The sequence below is a fragment of the Neodiprion fabricii genome, chromosome 2 (genome assembly GCF_021155785.1).
Source record: "Neodiprion fabricii isolate iyNeoFabr1 chromosome 2, iyNeoFabr1.1, whole genome shotgun sequence".
Lineage (NCBI taxonomy): Eukaryota > Metazoa > Arthropoda > Insecta > Hymenoptera > Diprionidae > Neodiprion > Neodiprion fabricii.
In genome coordinates, this window is record NC_060240.1 from 20,478,507 (window position 1) to 20,498,040 (window position 19,534).

The window sequence follows — 19,534 nt, forward strand, 5'->3', positions numbered from 1 at the left end:
TGGATATCCGAATATCCTATAGAGCTTCACAAGGATCATAAAGATGTCAATTCTTTGGTCTCGAGCATTTCACACCTTGGGTTCTGATGAAGGATGGAAAGAATGGAAAAATTATGACCGAATCCATCGGGGATACAAATAAAACTGGGCACATTTACCATCAAAGTGAGCAAACGTGTCAAGGATGCCGAAAGTGCAACGTTGAACACCATCACGTTTAACTATTATAAGCATCGCATGGGAAGGCTTACAAAGAGTCGGTCCATACCAGAATGCCGAATACGCAGTGAAAAACATGAAGTTAGCCCCATTGTACTGAAAAATTGACGTTGAGTTGGCAAGACTGTAATATGCAACTGGTACCTGGACAAACAGACGCAATACCTTGAGGGGTTTTTCACCACCCCCACAATGAACTAACCATAGGATAGAACTAAGAGCATAGAACTGCTGTAAGGACAACCCATCATCAGACAGAGATAGTTCTTCAACAATACGATAGATCCGTGTGAAACTATACACATTTACCACCACGGATGAAATTCAACGATAAATAGCATCACGTTTAATGATTAAAAGAACCGTCTGAGGGGCTTACCAAGAGTTGACCCACCCCACAGTGTTCAATACATAGTAAAAAAAAATGAGAAAACAAAACACAAAGTTAGCTCGTTGTACGGGAAAAATTGACGCTGAGCTGGTAAGAAGGTGATATGCAACAAAAGGGAAAAACTGATACCTGGGCAAATAGGCACCAGACCTTGGAGGGTGTACTGCAACCCCGCAGTAAACCAGTCGTAGGGTAGAACTGAGGGCATACAACCGTTATAAATATATGCGTGGACACCTAGGGCGATCCTTCATGAAGCAGAGACGTTTCGCCAGCACTACGATATTGAGCAGATCGAAGTTTTAAAATTCGAATACCATGTAAATTCATGTATTCATCAATTATTTATTCATTTATCATCAATATATTGAGCGATTATTCATATTTATTCGGTTTCCACGAGAAAAGTTTTCAGAAAATGAAAAAATGTTTCCACAAAACCAAGAAAAGTTTTCCCATTTGATTAACACGTGAAAAAAGTTTTCAGAAAATGGAAGAACGTTTTCAAAAGACGGAGAAAAACTTTCAGAATATGTAAAAAAGTTTCCGGAAAACGAAAGAAAGTTATCCGAAAATGGAAAAAAGTTCTCCAAAAAATCAAATGAACATTAATCGTATCGAAAAATTATAGATAACTATTATTATTATTATTATAGATAACTATTATTATTATTATTATTGTTATTGTTATTGTTATTGTTATTGTTATTGTTATTGTTATCGTTGTCGTTGTCGTTGTCGTTGTCGTTGTCGTAGTTGTCGTCGTTGTTGTTATTGTTATTGTTTTTGTTTTTTTTTCCGAGGGGTTGCGGAATCCAAGTTACGGATTCACGCCAGTCATACGGGCTAGCACGAATGTGGGACTCCAGAATGGCCTACCCACTAAACCGCCACCTCCTGTGCAACGCCCCCAGTAGGGCGATTCTGTAACTCGCTATGCTGTCGTTATGGACTCATAACGACAAGTTTCGTTATACTACCGACCGCGTCGCTATTATAACGACAAATGTGATTCTGTACACTATTCTTAGCGAGTTTTGCCGTTATTAGTAACGAAAAGTGTCGTTATGATGTCGTTACGGTGGGAGCGGATAGCGAGGCTCAGAGACCCCCTCGGTACGCTATAACGACCATTATAACGATACTTTGCACACGAGCTAGAGGAGTGGTGTGCGTTTCCCATATTTTTCTCGACTCCGAGAAAGTGCTTCGAAAAGTGCTCCGAAAGTGAAAAATAATTACGCCGTTCGAAATAACAAGTAAGTAAGTTGAATTTTGCAGTAATTAGGAATTATCAATGCAGATTGACTTCAGAAAAAATTGTAGAATAGATTTCATTATTTTCTAAAAAAGAATAACATAACCTATAAATTGTAGTATTGTTCCGAAGAACCCACAAAGTTGCTTCCACAAATATAATTATTCATTAATTTCATTAATAATTCATTTCTACTATTAAGTCAATTATTTACGCTGTTTCTTTGATTATCTTCAATCTCAAAGGATCATGGCTATCGAATACCTTGCTTGGGATGTATTCGTTCTTAAGGAAAGATTACGTCGACTCGAACGTCGTGTGGAAAGAAGGCGACTGAGAGATGCTTAGAATCCTTTTCAGCTACCACGAGAAGAGTTTCTCAGCCTTTTTCGCCTGCCTCAAGAAGCTGTGATGAATCTCGTTAATCTGTTACGTGCAGAGTTGCAGAGTGAACGGGTTATTGGGTTAAGCCCAGAAATCAAGGTAATTTTGGAATTATTGTATTTTTTCACCTCAAAGAAATCGTGTCAGTAAAACAATGTTCTTAAAATTAACCTTTCAATATTTTTCGCAGGTGTTGGTCGCCATTCGATTTTACGCTCAAGGTTGTTATCAATGGAGTGTCGGAACCAACAACAATTTAACATCAGCCAGTCATCAACAAGTCGTTGCCTGCATGCTGTTACCGAAGCAATCAACAGGCGCTTGCTTCGTAGATGGGTAAAATTTCCAATGACTGCCATCGATCAGCAGCAAGGAAGGGAAAAGTTTGCTACTGCTCCATAGCCATTTGAGGGTGCAATAGGCGCAATCGACTGTACGTTTGTACACATACTTGCCCCATCGGAACATGAGGAGGCATTCGTCAATCATCATGGCCGGCATTCTTTGAACGTGCAAGCAGTAAGTATGAATAGAAGAAATATGTCTCCTTAAACATCCATGATGCAGTTCTTCCAAATAAATTCTTTAAATTTTAAAATTTTGCTTCAAATTTTATCATTGAAAATGATAAAAATGACAAGAAAAATTACAAATGAGAATTTCAAGTGAAATCGCCTAATTGTGTCATTCTTGTATAAGAATTTATTATAAATTTTAAAGGAATTTCTATTTTATTCCGTGCGTAACTGAATGTAATGTTTTGTCTTTCAACTTCTTTATTATTATTCTTGTTGCAGATTGTTGATCCAGATCTCACAATATTGAACATAAATCCACGACATCCAGGTGCTCGAAATGATGCGTACATATGGAGCACATCACCTATCCGGAGGGCTATGGAATTCCATTATAATCGAGGAGAACGAAGAACTTGGCCAATTGGTAAGTTATGATGTCATACAGTGTATTTTGCATATATCTGAATGCTGCATAAGCGGCCGAAAAATTGAAAAAAATTTATTTTCAATGACTGTGCTTAGGGTTTTGACCAAGCGGAGTTGTTGTAAAATATTGTCACTCGACTGAGGATAGGGTATTGGCCGAGCGCGGTCGATGTCGAAAAATATGACCGCGAAAATATGGTCTTGACCAAGCGCAGTCAGAGCCACAATACTGTAACGTTTTAGACGTTACGTTAATAAAATATGGATCCGCGAGTTTACTTATTATCGAATCAAAAGAAATCAAGAGCGTAAATAGAATGTCGTGATAAATGCTTTTAATGCAATATACGTGTTTCCTGTTTAAAGTCTGAAACAAGACTGTTTTTACAATAATATCGGTTGGCGCAGCAACCTTATTCTTTTTTAAAGACATAAGAGGTTTATAAACGTCTTTTATCTATGCTGACTACTAGATCATTAAAGAGGGGGCAAAGGGGTGATTTCACCCTTTGTAACACTACTCCCCCCCGAGGAAAAGAGTCGTCCCGACTCGGGAAAGATAAAACAATTTCAAAAATAGTCTAGTAGTCAGTGCTCAAAGGTGAGTTGGAGCTGTGGCTCTAAAAATTTAAGAACTCCCTTTTTTACTATCTGGCATTTGCCCACAGTCTCAAGGTAAACCACAGAAAACCTTGAGCAGATAGTTGAGCGTTAAATAATCTCAAACATTTATGTGCCATGTTTTATAAAGGTAAGTGTTATTAAGTGTTATGTATCTTCATGAAGGATTATCCAAACGAAACAGGTTCGGGTGGAATCATCGAGGCAGGAACCGAAAATTCCGGGACCAAACAGGATGAAGGCAGATTCCTCTTTGAAAATTCACACAGGAAACAGGGAAATAGATGGGTGACTGATCCTAGTTTTCTTTAGAAACAGCACACCCTAGAGTTTTGGAAAGACAAATGTGAGTGATGGTATAACTAATCAAATTCACTAAGTGAATTTGGGAAAATGCACGAATAAAATAAATTGAATATGTAATCAAAAGAAAAGAAACGATCTTATCTGAATCATTTCCGTGTATCTCTTCAAAATAAGTCCACCAGTCATCCTCAGGAATCGGGGAAGATTGGAAGGAGAAGGCTGTGTCAAATCACCTGAAAAAGTGCTCACAAAAACTGACACTTAAGGTTAATAAAATGTGAAAATCAAGCAATCGCTCATCGACCTCGAAAAATAATCGTGGCTCATTTCATATTATTCCTTAAACCAAAGCCTATCCGACACAAGACTCGATTCCAGAGAAGAAGTTTCTAGAAAGAAACAACCGAAGAAAACAAATTTCAAATTGATTAGCAACGCAGAAATAACAAATCATTATGAGAAAAGTAGTCGTTAAAGACAGACAAGACATGGATACAAAAGAGCATACTTCCATGAATGCAGCTATGTTGATAAAAGTATTCCTTTTCAAAAATTCGGACGAACTTAGCGAAATAGAAAGCTCTAACTTTTTTAACTCTCTTTGGAGAGAGATGTCCTGCGGCCAGCTAAACGCCGTTTCCGAAAAAGGAAGAAGCGGCTTCCTATGCCTAAGCTGCTTTGAGTCACAGTGAGTACATCATATCGAATAACACAAATAAATTATAAGAAAATAATTTTTGTTTCAATCATTTTTTTTAGCTCTAAACCCGAATTTCTTCTACAAGAAGTCTCCCTTCATCTGACCTTTCTCAAAGAAAAAGTGCTTTGTCGCTCATGCAAACAGAGTCTTTTTGATATAGTAAAAAAAACGGAAGGATGCGAGGGATGTGATAATGTCAAGGAAGAAATTGAGAAGATTTTGAATATTACTTGCCTTTGCCCGTTGATGTAGTTTAATTTCAAAAATTAAGTTTTGATTATTATAGTTTTTTTTTTTTTTTTTTTAACCAAATTTTTTAAGAATAAAATTCTTTCAATATTAAATTCAAAGGTTTAACTTTGTCCGTGTATCATTGCAAGACAAAAATTAGAATAAACTTGGTCGGCTGTGGATTCTGCATTGATAACCAAAACAGGAGCCGATAAAGAAGAAAAGGTTTGTTTTACTAACCAATCTTCATGAACCTCATGGATAGTTCTGAGTAGCTCTAAAGAAATACTCAATTCTTCCTCACGAGAACGGGAACTAACACGAGCAAAAGAAGTTTCTGGGGAAACTCGCAAATAAACAATCAAATCTACTCTGAGCTCAGACGAGCGAATGAGAAGATCAAAATTTTTTGTCAATAAATCAGATTCGAAGTCGCGAAAATTACCTAACCTTCGACGAGCTTCTACAAAACAATTGCTACTAAATATCGATCTTTCCATCACCTTTACAGGCAATGAAGTCGTCTGCAGATGTCTATCTAACATAACCATTTGAGCGAAATGTTGAAAATAATAGCAATAACGATCTGGGTCTTGATACATCAAATCTAGAAGATTAATTCCAGCTACATTTCGATATTCTTCAAGAGGTTCTAAAAGTGTACAGACCTGGTGATCTGCTAAAAACCTCTTGGTGAAAGTTGTTTTTCCGCATCCGATATTTCCTTCTATAATAATCGTAAGCGGTCGAGTTTTACTCAAATGAATTCCGAAAGGTAAATTCTTCTCCCAATTGATAACCGACTGTAAAGAAAGCCAAATCGATCACAGTCGTGAAGGGTGTTCGTTTGAAGATCTAACCTCGAAGGATGTCCCTGGTCTTGGAGAGACTGTTCCAGGTTGATCTTCTTCAAAAGGAGCAAGACGATCCAAGTGAACCACCTTCTGACGCGAATGAGGAGATCTTCGGATTCTATAAACAACATCATTTATCCGGTTGACCACTAAGTAAGGGCCTTCCCAATTTCTTTGTAGTTTTGGACATCGTCCTTTCTGTCTTCGAGGTTAAAAGAGCCAAACAGAATCTCCAGGATTAAATTTTAAACCTCTGGCTCGAATATCATAACGAGTTTTCAATTTATCTGAAGCCATAGAAATTCTATTCCTAGCAAAGTGATGAATTTCTTCTAAACGTTGTTGTAATGAAAAGGCATAATCTGTTTGATGCTGTCTTTGCACAGGAACAGGGCCTTTCTCTAAATCTGACGGAAGTCGAAGATTTCTTCCAGTAAGCATGAGGGCTGGCGTCTGTTTCGTCGTCTCATGAATCGCAGATCTGTAAGATGAGAGGAAGAAAGGGATCCAGGAGTCCCAGTCTCTCTGATTCTGTTCTACGAAGGACGACAAATACTGTAGTAAAGTCCGATTCAGACGCTCTATCATGCCGTCAGATTGCGGATGCAAAGGAGTTGTACGAGTTTTTCTAACCCCTAAAATCTGAGTAACCTCTTTCATTAAGGTTGACTCAAAATTTCGGCCTTGATCAGTATGAAGTTCTAGAGGAACTCCGTGTCTACAAATAAATTCTTTAACGAATGCCTGTGCTACAGTAGAGGCTTCTTGATCAGCGAGAGGAATCACTTCAGGCCATTCAGTAAAATAATCAGCAATAACCAAAGCATATTTATTTCCAGAATGGGTTATCGGGAGAGGTCCAAGAATGTCCATCGCTATTCTTTCAAATGGAGCTCCCACGTTGTAAATTTGAAGAGAGCTTTGTCCCTTCGCTCGAGGTCCTTTCTTTGCCGTGCAGATTCGACATCTTCGACACCAATCTTCAACGTCCATCCGGCAACGGGGCCAAAAGTAGAAGTTGCGAATTCTGCCCAGAGTTTTATTTGACGCGAAGTGTCCGCCTGCAGGAGAATCATGATAAAGAGCAAGAATCTCTGGAACTCGTGACCTGGGAACCAAAAGTTGCCACCTGATTTCTTTCAAGTCTGCAGATTCCCATTTTCGGTATAAAATTCCATCAATTAAAAGAATAGAGTCCCATTGAGCCCAATAAATTTTCAAATCTGGCTCGGCTAAAGATATATCCTGCCAGTCTGGGCGAATTTCCGCTTCTTTCCAAGACTTCACTTGATTCAAAGTGTCGTTTTCTTGTTGCGATTTTCTCCATTCTTCCTGGTTATTTTCGAAAGAAATCTTCCGTATTATAAGAGAGGGGTCACGATTTTTCTCTAATCGTGCACATTGTTTACACTCTGGCATTTCCTCGCAGGGTCTTCGAGAGAGAGCATCGGCGTTTCCATGATGAATTCCTGCTCGATGACGAATATCAAAATCGTACTGACCGAGCCTTTCTAACCATCTAGCTACCTGACCTTCGGGAGATTTGAACGAAAGTAGCCACCTGAGAGAAGCATGATCTGTACGTATCAAAAATTTCCTACCGTACAAATAATGGTGAAAATGTACTACGGTCTTAACAACAGCTAAAAGCTCTCTACGAGTGACACAATAATTCCTCTCGGTTTTACTCAAAACTCTGCTGACATAGCTTATGACTCTCTCTTGACCTCCCTGAATTTGTGACAGAACCCCGCCTATTCCTGAAAGAGATGCATCCGTATCTAAAATAAAAGGAATTTCGACCTCAGGATAAGCTAAAATCGGCGAAGAAATAAGATTTTCTTTTAATTTCTTGGAAGCCTCTTCGCATTCCGGGGTCCGGTCAAAAGGAATCTTGATTCCGGTCAAACGATGGAGAGGTTTAGCTATACTAGCGAAACCTTTTACAAATCTTCTGTAATACGTACAAAGGCCTAAAAAGCTTTGAATTTGTTCTTTATTCTTAGGTGTCGGCCAAGAAGAAACCTTCTCTATTTTGGATGGGTCAGTCTTCACACCTTGTGCTGAAACGATATGTCCGAGGAAGCCTACTTCTTTCTGGAACAGATGACATTTTTTCGGGCTCATTTTCAGACCTGCTTGCTTCAGCCTAGCGAAAACTTGTCTGAGATTTTTAACTTCTTCTTCAAAGTTCTTGCCAAAAATGATTATATCGTCTAAATAAACGAGGCATATTTTGCCCGTGAGCCCATGGAGAACAGCCTCCATCATTCGTTCAAAGGTAGCCGGGGCATCACTGAAACCAAACGGCATAACCTTGAACTGCCATAATCCTCCTAAACCCGTAACAAAAGCTGTTTTTTCTTTATCTAGAGGATCCATTTCAACCTGCCAGTATCCGCTCTGAAGATCTATGGTGCTAAATCAAGTTGCACCAGCTATCAAGTCGAGTGTCTCGTCGATTCTGGGTAGAGGGTAAGAATCTTTCTTCGTTATATCGTTCAGCTTCCTGTAATCGATACAAAATCGTTTGGATCCGTCCTTTTTGTTAACAAGGACGATTGGTGAGGCCCAGGGACTAGACGATGGTTCAATCACATCGTTCTTTAGCATGTCTTCCACAAGCTTCTTCACCTCTTCTCGGGCGTTAAGAGCGAGTCTTCGAGGAGCTTGTTTAATTGGTAAACTCTCTCCGACGTCGATCTTGTGCTTGACAGAAATACAACGGCCCTTATCACTACTATCTTTGGCGAGAGAATCTATAAACTCCAGCAAAAGAGACTTAAACAATTCTACCTGAGCTGAATTTAACGAAATCGAAGATTTCTTAACAAGGCTCTGTAAATGTAAAGGAAAATGTTGTTGCAAATCATCCTCCAAAAGTTCTATTTCTCTAATTCTAGGAGGGGTCCAATAAATTCCATTTCTATTCGTACAGAGAGTTGTTTCGAGATTGTTTGAAACTAGTGAATTTCTCTTAGTCGAGATAACACAGTTATGAGCTGTAAGAAAGTCTATTCCTAAAATACCTTCATCCTCTATATCTGCTATAAAAACCTTATGTGGAGAGTCGATACACCCAAAAAGGTTAATTTGGACAGTAGCCTGTCTCAAAACTGGGGTCGTCTCTCCAGTGGCTCTTCGCAGAGAAAAAGAAGGAACAATCTGGTCATCGGATTTAAAGAGATCCGATCGAATTACGGTTACTTCCGCGCCCGTGTCTATTACCCACCGACAATCGACGCCATTTACAGTACCGCGCGCGTAAAGACCAGACTGTCGTAGACTTCTAATTAAAAACTGTTCTCTAAGAGGGCTTTCACTACTTACAATCTGCGATGATTTTCGCCCTGACAAATCATCTAGAATTAGTTTTTTGAGTGAGTTCCTGTTGAAGAACTTGATTGAGGATTTGCTTCCCCTATATCTATATTTTTCTTACGCGAATTATAAGAATTTGGATTCGAGCCTTGCATCGGTTTTTCACTAATTTCTTCAATAAGAAAACAATGATTGGCGTCGTGGCATGTTTTTTTACAAAATATACAAGTCAAGCTAGTTTGACTTGTCTCGACCACGTTTTTATTTATACGCTGGTTTTGTTGGTTTTGAAAAGAACCTCGATTTCTTGATTTAAAATTGTCACCGTTATTTCTATTTTTATAATTTTGAGGTTTTGGCTCCTCCGAGTATTCAAAACTCTGTCTTCCTGAGGTGTTTTCGGACACCTCAATCCGACGAAGCTTGTTCAGCCCAAAATATTGCTTTCTCATTGCCTACACCTCGAGGGCTTTGGCTGTTGCCTCCCGCAAAGAAGTGAGGCCCGATGTTCCAACGGCCATTTTAATTTCCGGATCATTGATTGCATTTAAGAAAGCTTGCGTTGCTAATAAATTTCGAGACGGTTCGTGGTCTGGCAAAGCTATACGAGAAAGCCGTTCAAGGTCCTGACTGAGAGACGCGAGGTCTTCGTCTCGTCCTTGTCTTCTTGTCTCATTATTTACTCTCGTTCTAACAATTGGAGATTTATCTACTCTCCTAATAAAAGGCACAGACCTTGATTCAGGAACATCCTGGAATCGACCTGGATGTTGAACCTCCTGAACAGTAGGAACGGGAACAGGAGAGGGAACAGGAGAGGGAAGCGGAGTAACAACTCTGGAGCCCTGCGGTGTTACAGCTGGTCCTCCAGTGCCGCTCATCTGATGAACGGACTGAAGAGCCGCCACAGTCGTCCGGAGCAGTTCGTGAAGACTAGTCTCGGAACGCTCTTGAGCTTCTCTGTCTAGCTTCCGCTGCTCCAACTGAGAGGCAAGCTCCCTTTCTCGCTGCTCCAACTGAGAGGCAAGCTCCCTTTCTCGCTGTTCTCGTTGCTCTGGCAGCAACTGGACAAGTTGTTGTTGTTGTTGTCTTGCCGCTTCTTGTTGTTGTCTAGCCGTATCCAGAAGCTGCCGTTGATAAAGTTCGGCGGCTTCTTGTTGTTGGCTCATAATTTTTAGTAGGTCGATTTGTGAAACTGAGACCATCGTAGGGACAGGTAAAGAGTCCACTGAAGGTGCACAAATGGACTCGGGAAGCTGCGGATTTCCGGTGATAGCATGTTCTTCACCGCCACTTTCCCGACGACGAGAGCGTGTTAAACGACCGCTATTCATAGTTTATTTCACTATTTCACGCACTGAATCAACTCGATTAATAAGACTCAAGATCCCGCTTCTGACACCAATTGTAACGTTTTAGACGTTACGTTAATAAAATATGGATCCGCGAGTTTACTTATTATCGAATCAAAAGAAATCAAGAGCGTAAATAGAATATCGTGATAAATGCTTTTAATGCAATATACGTGTTTCCTGTTTAAAGTCTGAAACAAGATTGTTTTTACAATAATATCGGTTGGCGCAGCAACCTTATTCTTTTTTAAAGACATAAGAGGTTTATAAACGTCTTTTATCTATGCTGACTACTAGATCATTAAAGAGGGGGCAAAGGGGTGATTTCACCCTTTGTAACAATACTAACACTACATCGACTGCGCTTGGTTAACACCTTAAGCGCAGTCAAAGCGAAAATATTTTTCACTGTTCAGCAAAGCAGCAAAGGTTCAATTTGAGTTTTATATACATGATATGCATATTATATTTAGTCTACTTTTTTCTAAATCAATATATTTTCCATCAGGTGACGCTGGATATCCGTTGGAGCCTTGGCTATTAACACCTCTGGCCAATTTTCCTGAAGATACGCGACAACATTAATATACACAACAACTATGTAAGGCTAGAAGCGTCGTCGTGCGGTTTTTTGGAGTTTTTAAATCTGTATGGAGATGCTTGTCATACCAGCGAGTCTTGATGTACGAACCAGCGTTCGCAGCGAAAATTGTTAATGCGTGTGCAGTACGGCACAACATGAGAGTGCAACTACGATTAAACAATGAAGATGACGAACAACTAGCACCGATAGCTCATCCCGTAGAGAATGATGTTGATCCGATGGATCAAGATGAAGAATACAACAGACAAGGACCACGCGCTTTGGCTCAACGAATTCAACAACAAATTATGAGAGAAAGATTTCCCAACTTCCGTGATGCGGAAAAATAGAATACAGAATATGGAATGATGTTTATGGTTAAATTACCAACAAGTATAATGTTTAAAGGTGATGAGAGAAATTAACGACAACAGAGTCAGGGCGGTGTTACGCCCTGACATACCGCCTTGGCGTACCTTTTTCAAAATTCCATTTCATTTCATTTCTTTAATTTCTTCAATGCACAGATATTATTTCATCAAAATCTCATATTCTAATAACGGCGAGTTCCACCCCTCCTGGAAAAAGTCACGTAGAGACCAACAATGATCCCTAGTATAAGGTTCAACTTTCTTCTATTTAACTGGTACCAAGAACGGAAATGAGGGACTACTGAATTAGCATCAGTAGCGCTCAGTCTGGAAATATCCCTCTTTTTAAGTTCAAATTATAATTAATAATCGCGCTAATTCCTCAAATTTGAGCATCCAGTTATTCTGTTAGCTGCAAAAGACTCACTATCTTCTACGTTTCCATCTTTTCTGTGCTTTACTAAATCTCATCATTTCGAGAATAGACATTTTTGTGCCATTCCATTTTCCATAATTAAATTGAGTTCGGCCCTGATTCCACCGAATCAGGTAATTTTAAGTGCTAATAATAATAACTACATTAGAGTTTCAATAAATAATCGTTGGAATCATTTTTAACATGTATCAGAATCAGCAAATTGACACTTTCAACTATAGCTTTCGATAATAAGATATTCTAAATCTACAAAGACTAAGTGACCGACGTTCAACATCGTTCGATTGATCAACTCTTCCGAACTTGAGGTGAGGCCCTGGTCCAGAATTCTACGGACGCAGACCGACACGATCCGACGCTAAGTACACTCTTACCCCCACGTAACAGCAACTAGGTGGTGTAGTGGAGTAAGGCTCCGGTTAAGCATCTCTAGACGCCAGGTTCGATTCCTGGCTCCGTCGTTAATTTTTCAGAATCACCAATTTTTCGAATTGACATTCTTTTAACTATAATGTTTACAATTGATTGTACATAAAGAAATATTCGATTGTGTTTTTAAAGTATAACTTTATTTTATAAAAAATATTCACCTTCTTTAACCCGAACAAAAAATAAAAACGCGAAAAATCTTTATTCTAAACTAGACCTCAATTTTTTTTTCAAGTGGTATTGTTTTTGAATAGCTTTGCCTCCATGAAATGAACAAACTCAAAGACTTCTTGAAGTATTGAAAATATTACAGCTACAGTTATGATTTTTAGTAAAAAATGGGAGTAGTTATATAATTTTACTCTTCAGAATATTGGTTCTACGTGAAGAACCCAATGGTGGTCCATGCAAAAAGAATATTGAGGAAAACGTAGAAGCAGTAAACGCTGCATGGGGATTCACGACACGTGGTCAAAGGGCTTCTTTTAGGAGTATGAGTGCAAATAAATTTTTTTACTCGTATTAAAATTTATTGAAAGTATTAAACGTTGTTAAGATATAATAACAATGATGATATTTATATTTACAATGTTCACCATACGATAGATTTGCACTGACTGTGACTGAGTGATTGTGCGCGCCTCGATTTAAACCTTTATGCGCGCCACCGCGACACTAATTTCAACTATTTTAAGGCGAGTTTCGATAAAATTCTAGTTACTTACTAAGGATTTGTCACAATACGTCACTTCCTGTCGGTATTCATAACGACGATTCGTTATCCCATTCTGTAACGTCGAAGTGTCTGTGTAAGACTCTGTCGGTGTAAGTCTTGTCAGTTTGCCCGTCTATCCGTCCAGTGCAGGCCGTCCGTCAGTTACGTTACGTCAGGCAGCCGTCCGCGTTCTTACGTCGCAGGATTGTCTGTTGTTTCTGTAACATGGAGCATCACCCTGATAATGTGTCGGTAGTGATGCCTCCCACGATCGTTTCCAGTCTCTGTCTCAATTCTGTCCAGCGGTCACATTCAAAGAGCGTGTGTTCCGCGTGTCGTCTCGTTCGTGTCTGCAGTACGTACAGTTGGGCGTCTGTACTCGGTCCAAGTTGTATCAGTGCCGTCTAAAATGACCGTGGACCGTCAGGAGTTCTATGACGTGAAAATTCACACCCCCAAACCCCCTCTGGATCCACGGTCTCAGGTTCTTAATGAGTCGTCTCGTCCAATTTCCTGTCGTTTCTTTCGTCCACCAGTCCTGCTGCGTCTGTATCGTCGCGTCTCTTGTCTTGCCGCGTCCCGCCGGGTCACGTCCGCGTCTCTTCCATAGACCCTCTTGCGCTCGAACGCGAAGAGGTCCACGGGAATCACGCCCGCCACCACCAGAACGGCCTGTGCTGAGACCGTCCGATGGGACCAAGCGATCCGCAACGCGCTTCCTCTCTGTACCGTCGTCATTGCGTGACAGTACTTCTCAGTCTTCAGGGAGTCTGCCCAGATCTCCGCACCGTAGAGGAGGATCGAGTTCACCGTCGACATCAAAAGTCTCCGTTTCCCCGGTCTCGGTGCGTTTGTGTTTGCTATCAGGCGGCTTAGCGATGCTATCCTTTCAGCCGCCTTCTGAGCTGTTCGTTGTGTGTGAGGCCAGAAGGTCATCTTCGTATTCAGGGTTACTCCCAGGTACTTGACTTCCCCTCTGGTCTCGATCTCGTCCGTCCCGACCGTCATGCGGAGTGTGGTCGGTATTCGTCTTCTGGTGAGAAGCACCAGTTCTGTCGTTTCCGTCGCGAGTTGCAGTCCGTGGTCAGTCATCCACTGTCCGACTCGTTTCATTGTCTGTTTCAGTGCGTATTGTGCCAGATCTGGAGTGCGCTCGACTATCACTGCTGCCACGTCGTCAGCGTAAGCGATCAGGCGGACGCCGAGCGGGAGCTCCAGTCTGAGCAGGCTGTCATAGATCCCGTTCCAGAAGTCAGGTCCTAGTATGAAACCTTGAGCGACCCCACCGACATCTGTTGCGTCACTTGACCTTCGGTCATTTCGTACGTCAGCCGTCTGTTCCGAGGTGGGATCCCGAAGTCACCTCTTAGCGACTCTAGGATGTCCACCCACCTGGCCGAGTTGAAGGCGTTCTTAACGTCAAGTATCACAAATGTCTGTCTGTCGACCGAAAAGAGTCAACCACCTCTTGGATCGCTCCAGTCGTTGATCGACCCTTCCGGAAGCCGAACTGCCGGTCCGAGAGGCCTTCGCCGTCTTGTATCACGTCCGTGAGTCGTGGTAGCAGAAGCTGTTCGTACAGTTTCCCTGTTATGTCCAAATCCTGGCCGTCTGTACGTTGGTACGTCTCCTGTATTTGCCACCACTAGGTCCAGCCTTGCGGCCATCTTCGGCAGCAGCCATCCGCGTCAGTTCGGTACCGTAATGCTTTACTCGACCGCCCTTGCGTTGAGGTTCCCTACGACCACGAGATCCCCGGGCAGGTCCCTGAGTCCGTCCTTGAGGAGCGCAATCTGCGCCCGGAACTCCGCTGCGGCGCAGTTTAGGGTCAGGTAGACGCTGACGTAAGTGACAGCGCCCACCCTAGCCCAGCCGTAGTCGTCCCCGACGCCACGAGCGGTTATCCGGGCTCGGGCAGCGCCCCTTACCCAGATAGCTGCTGTCTTGGTCTCGTTCGTGATCCAATCCTGCGTTTGTCGCATCCTGTACGGCTCGCACAGGATCAGAATGTCGGCGTTGTGTTCGTCTGCTATCTGTGGTAGTGGCATGTCTGCTGTCCTACTGCGGTTCAGGTTGCCCTGAACTATCCTGTCCATCTTTCGGCCTGCTTCCTGCACTTCTTCAGCGCACGCCAGTACACCGCGCGTCCCTCGGAGCCCGTGAGATGCGCCCCATCGCCGTGGCCCGCCTCGACGCACAGTGGGCAGCCCGGTCTGTTCTTTTAGTCCGTGGCGTAGTGTCCCGTCTCACCACATTTCCTACAGCACTTCGTCCGGTCTGCATTTCTGCATTTTGCTTTTGTGTGCCCACATCCCAGGCACTTTTGGCATTTCGTCACCATCAGTCGTGGTTGGACGCGGCACGCCACCCATCCAGTCCCGATCCGTCCCCGGCCGAGTAGCGCTCCGGCTTCCTGCGATTCTCGGTCGCATACGGACATAAAGTGCTCGGCCCGGTTCGGACCGAAGATGTGGACCCCAATGTCCGCGTCTCGTCCCGTTTCTCGTCGCAGTGCCTGTATCACGTCGTTTCTGGTCGTGACACAGTCAAGATCCATGATCTTTAGTTGCACCCTGTAGGTCCGGGCCCTGACGTTGCCTGCGTCGCCGACTGCGTCCTGCAGGACGCGTCGGAAGTCGTCTCGTCCGTTGGCGTCTGTCTTTATCTTCAGAAGACACAGGCCATTCTTCGTCTTCCTGAGAGTCGTCACTTTAACGTGACTCTTCGCAGGGTCGATCGTGGTCCGTATCTTCCTCACGACGTCGGAGTACGTCATGTCGTTCCCGGGTTTGACGAGCACAGCCGTCCCCTAGTGTTTGGGAGCCGCTCTGCGCCCCTCAGCCCCTGCGGTCGTATCCGTTGTCGCGTTCGCCCGATCCGTCCGCGTCTTCCGTTTCTTTTTTTCCTTTTTTTTCCTTGTCACAGTCTGCCAGTCAGCGACCGGTTTCGCAACCGTCACCCTCTTCTGAGAGGATTCCGGAGTGGTTCCAGTCACCTACCGTTTTCGTTTAGTCCGCGGAGTGTTTTGTGTCCGTTGTTCCGTCTCAACGTCCATCTCCGTCGTCTCGTTGTCCGTCTTGTGATCTTTCGTGACTGCTTTGGCGTGCCTGTTGAGCGCAACGTCGGCAGCCTCGACGATGGTCTCTATGCCCAGTTCAACGGACACATTTATGTTTTCTTGGATGGTCGCTGCCTCGGCCATCCTTGTCGCTGTACTGTGAATCCGTAGCAATATGTCCGTTACGTCCATATCGTCCGTGATTCGTGTTTCCGTGCCGATCGTGGATACAGCGGAAGCGCAACTCGCTCCGCTGCCCGTGCTCGACACGCTGTCCGTCCTGTTTTGTCATCGGTGTCCCAGTGTCGTCCTGTCCGCTGTTCCAGATTTCGTGTCCGCTGTCTCCGTTGCCGTCTTTGTCGCCTGGTCTTTGCACAATTTGCGGCCCTCAGAATCCATGTCCCTGCCATGAGCCACCGGGGCTTCCACCCGGTCGGAACCCAGGGTGGATTTCCTCTGTGCTGGGGCTACCACCTGAGGTATAACGTTGTTACCATTGTGCATCTTCATAAAAGTTCCTGAATGCTTAGGGTCTCTCGGGGGCGCGACTCCCCGTACCGTGCCGGAACATAGCACGGCCCCTGAAGTCACCTCGGGGGCCTTCCATCGGGCTTGTGCCGACTTCCCTCCCCTCCCACTCACTAGCGAACCCAGGGATCGTCACTTCCCGAGCGAACCGAGTTTTGACGCTCAATCCGCCTCCTGAGGCTGCCTCGGGGGCCATCCATTGGGCTCGTGCCAACTTCAGTCCCCTTTGACTTACTCGATGTACACGGGGTCGTCACGTCCCGAACGAGAGATTTAACCCCCCCGCCACCTGCGGGTATTTTTATTATTATTATTATCATCATTATCGTTATCACCCTTACCCTCACCTTCACCCTCACCCTCACCATTACCGGCACCAGCACTGGCATTGACATTGGCATTGGCATTGGCATTGGCATTGGCATTGGCATTGGCATTGGCATTGGCATTGGCATTGGCATTGGCATTGGCATTGGCATTGTCATTGTCATTGTCATTATTATTATTATCATAATCATCATTATTATTATTATTTTCATATTACCGAGTATGGCACATGTGCGTACAAAGGAGATTGATGCGGAAATATTTGTATATTCAAATCTTTCATTGTAATTCGGAAAACACATACAAATCATGTCACATTAGGGTGTCCCTTAACAGGGGTGTTTTCGAATTTGTATGCTCCAGGGGCTCAAACGCTCCCAAATCGATAAAAAAAATCCTTTCAAAATTCCAGCTCCTGATAATAACTCTGAGATAGTCGGCTTTCCCACCAAGGTTTTTTACGGAAATAACATGTAAAAAATTTGTGTTGTTGTTTTAAATTGTGTACGTTAGTGACGAATTGATCTACAAGAATGAGAAGTACATATTTTTGTAGGAAATTCGACGCTATATAAAAAAGGTTTTTTACGATACCTCGCTAAGTCTACTGATTTGAAAGTTATTCGAGCTCAAAGTTTAATGTATATAAAATTATTCATATTATCGAATATATTCAGAGGATTAGCAGTTGTATGATGAAATATATTGCATTTTTCTTGCAGGTTACTTTATTTCAGATCAAATAAAGTGATTACATTGTGTTAAAACCTCAATAGATGTTAATTGAAAATCATATTTCACTGTTATCAATCGATACAGAGATTGATGCAACTCTAAAAGAATTGAGACTATCTTGTTTTATGTTGATATTGTGATGATTGATGTTTTTCGTAAAATAAGTAATTTCACACTTCGGCGTCATTTTCGAGTCGATAATTTATGCCATCTATTTATACAACTGCTAATCCTTTGAAGATACTCGATAATAATGATAATCTTATATGAATTAAACTTTGAGCTCGGATAACTTTTGAACCAGTAGATTAGGCAAAAAGAGACCCTTTTAATAGAGTGTCGAATTTCCTACAAAAATATGTAATTCTCATTATTGTAGGTCAATTCGTCACCAACGTACAAAATTTAAAAGAACAACGCATATTTTTTACATGTTATTTCCATAAGAAACTTTGGCGGGAAAGCGGACTATCTTAGAGTTAATATTAGGAGATGAAATATTCAGAGGATTTCTTTTTATTGATTTGGAAGTGTTTGAGCCCCTGGGAGCATACAAATTCGAAAACACCCCTGTTAAGGGACACCCTAATGTCACATGTCTGTTTTATTTATCCAGCTATTGTGCGAAGTATCAAAACCCAACCACTTCACATAGACCTGATTCCCTCGTTTGCGTAATACTTTCTCCACAAGATAGCCGTCGGGGTATTTTACTTTGCCGAGCTCCTCCTCGTAGAAGCCCCCCTCGATGGGATGATCTTGATAATCGGTAAGTTTGTAGGTGGGTGGATTGGTATTTTTCACCTCACTCACGGTGAATATTTCAGTCGTCCAATTGGGTGTATAGGCTTTTTCGAATACATTCTTGTACTTGCTGATTCGAACTAGATCGCCCACACTGAATTTCCGCGCCCGATCACTTCGTTTGATTTGCCGAGGTTTGTACACGCTACGATACAGCTGTTTTTCATTCTCCATGCTAACATTCATCGGTTTCATCCGAATCGTGCGATGTTTGGTGTTGTTGTAGGACATCATTAAATCTTCCAAAATATCAATTCACTCGAAAAATCCTCGGAGAGGAAACCGCTTTCACATTTTATTTGTCAATGTTGGATCAAAACGTTCGCATATCGACGCCTTCTAGTTGCTAAATGTCGAAAACATGTTGATATTGTGATGCTTCACGAGGGCTTTGAATTCGCTGTTATTAAATCCTTTACCTTGCTCAACGTGTAGATATGTAGGTATGCGGCTCTGGGCCAGTACAAATTTCATGGCAGCAGTAACATCTTTCCCACTCTTGGACTTCATCGTCACCGCCCACGCGTACTTGGAAAATATATCGATGATTTTTGGTAGGTATTTTTACAACACCTGCTCTGGTAGTTGACTTTTCGAGTGCTGTTTGTCATCCCCGGAATACACAATAATCGCATACTTAACTATATGTGTTTCATAAACGCACATGTTCGGTTAAGTATCAGATAACTGGATAGATTCCACCTGAACTAAACTACTATAAAAATATAACCACAGTCTGTATTGAACTCACTCTATTTTTTTCACTTTACTAGACACTACTACAGACGTTATCTGATGCCGTTATAGTAATTTAAGTTTCATCGTTCATGTAACTACTCAAACACTATCCAATGCCGCTATAGTAATTTAAGTTTTATAATAATTGTATTTCTCTCAAATTCGACTTTCAGATCAGTTTTTGTGAGAAAAATATTGTATTCTACGTGTGGGATAAGTAGCAAATATG

At 42.2% G+C, this 19,534-nt stretch overlaps 1 long non-coding RNA gene across 2 annotated transcripts; it reads left to right on the forward strand.

Moving 5' to 3' along the window:
• The first annotated feature begins 1,611 nt into the window (after positions 1 to 1,611).
• LOC124175002 lies at positions 1,612 to 11,638 on the forward strand. 2 transcript variants are annotated; one of them, XR_006869051.1, is made up of 5 exons: positions 1,612 to 1,873; positions 2,114 to 2,351; positions 2,443 to 2,771; positions 3,050 to 3,194; positions 11,090 to 11,638. It is a non-coding gene; the product is annotated as an uncharacterized LOC124175002 (long non-coding RNA). The 2 variants fall into 2 exon arrangements; XR_006869050.1 differs by having other exon boundaries at positions 1,614 to 1,869.
• The last annotated feature ends 7,896 nt before the right edge of the window (positions 11,639 to 19,534 follow it).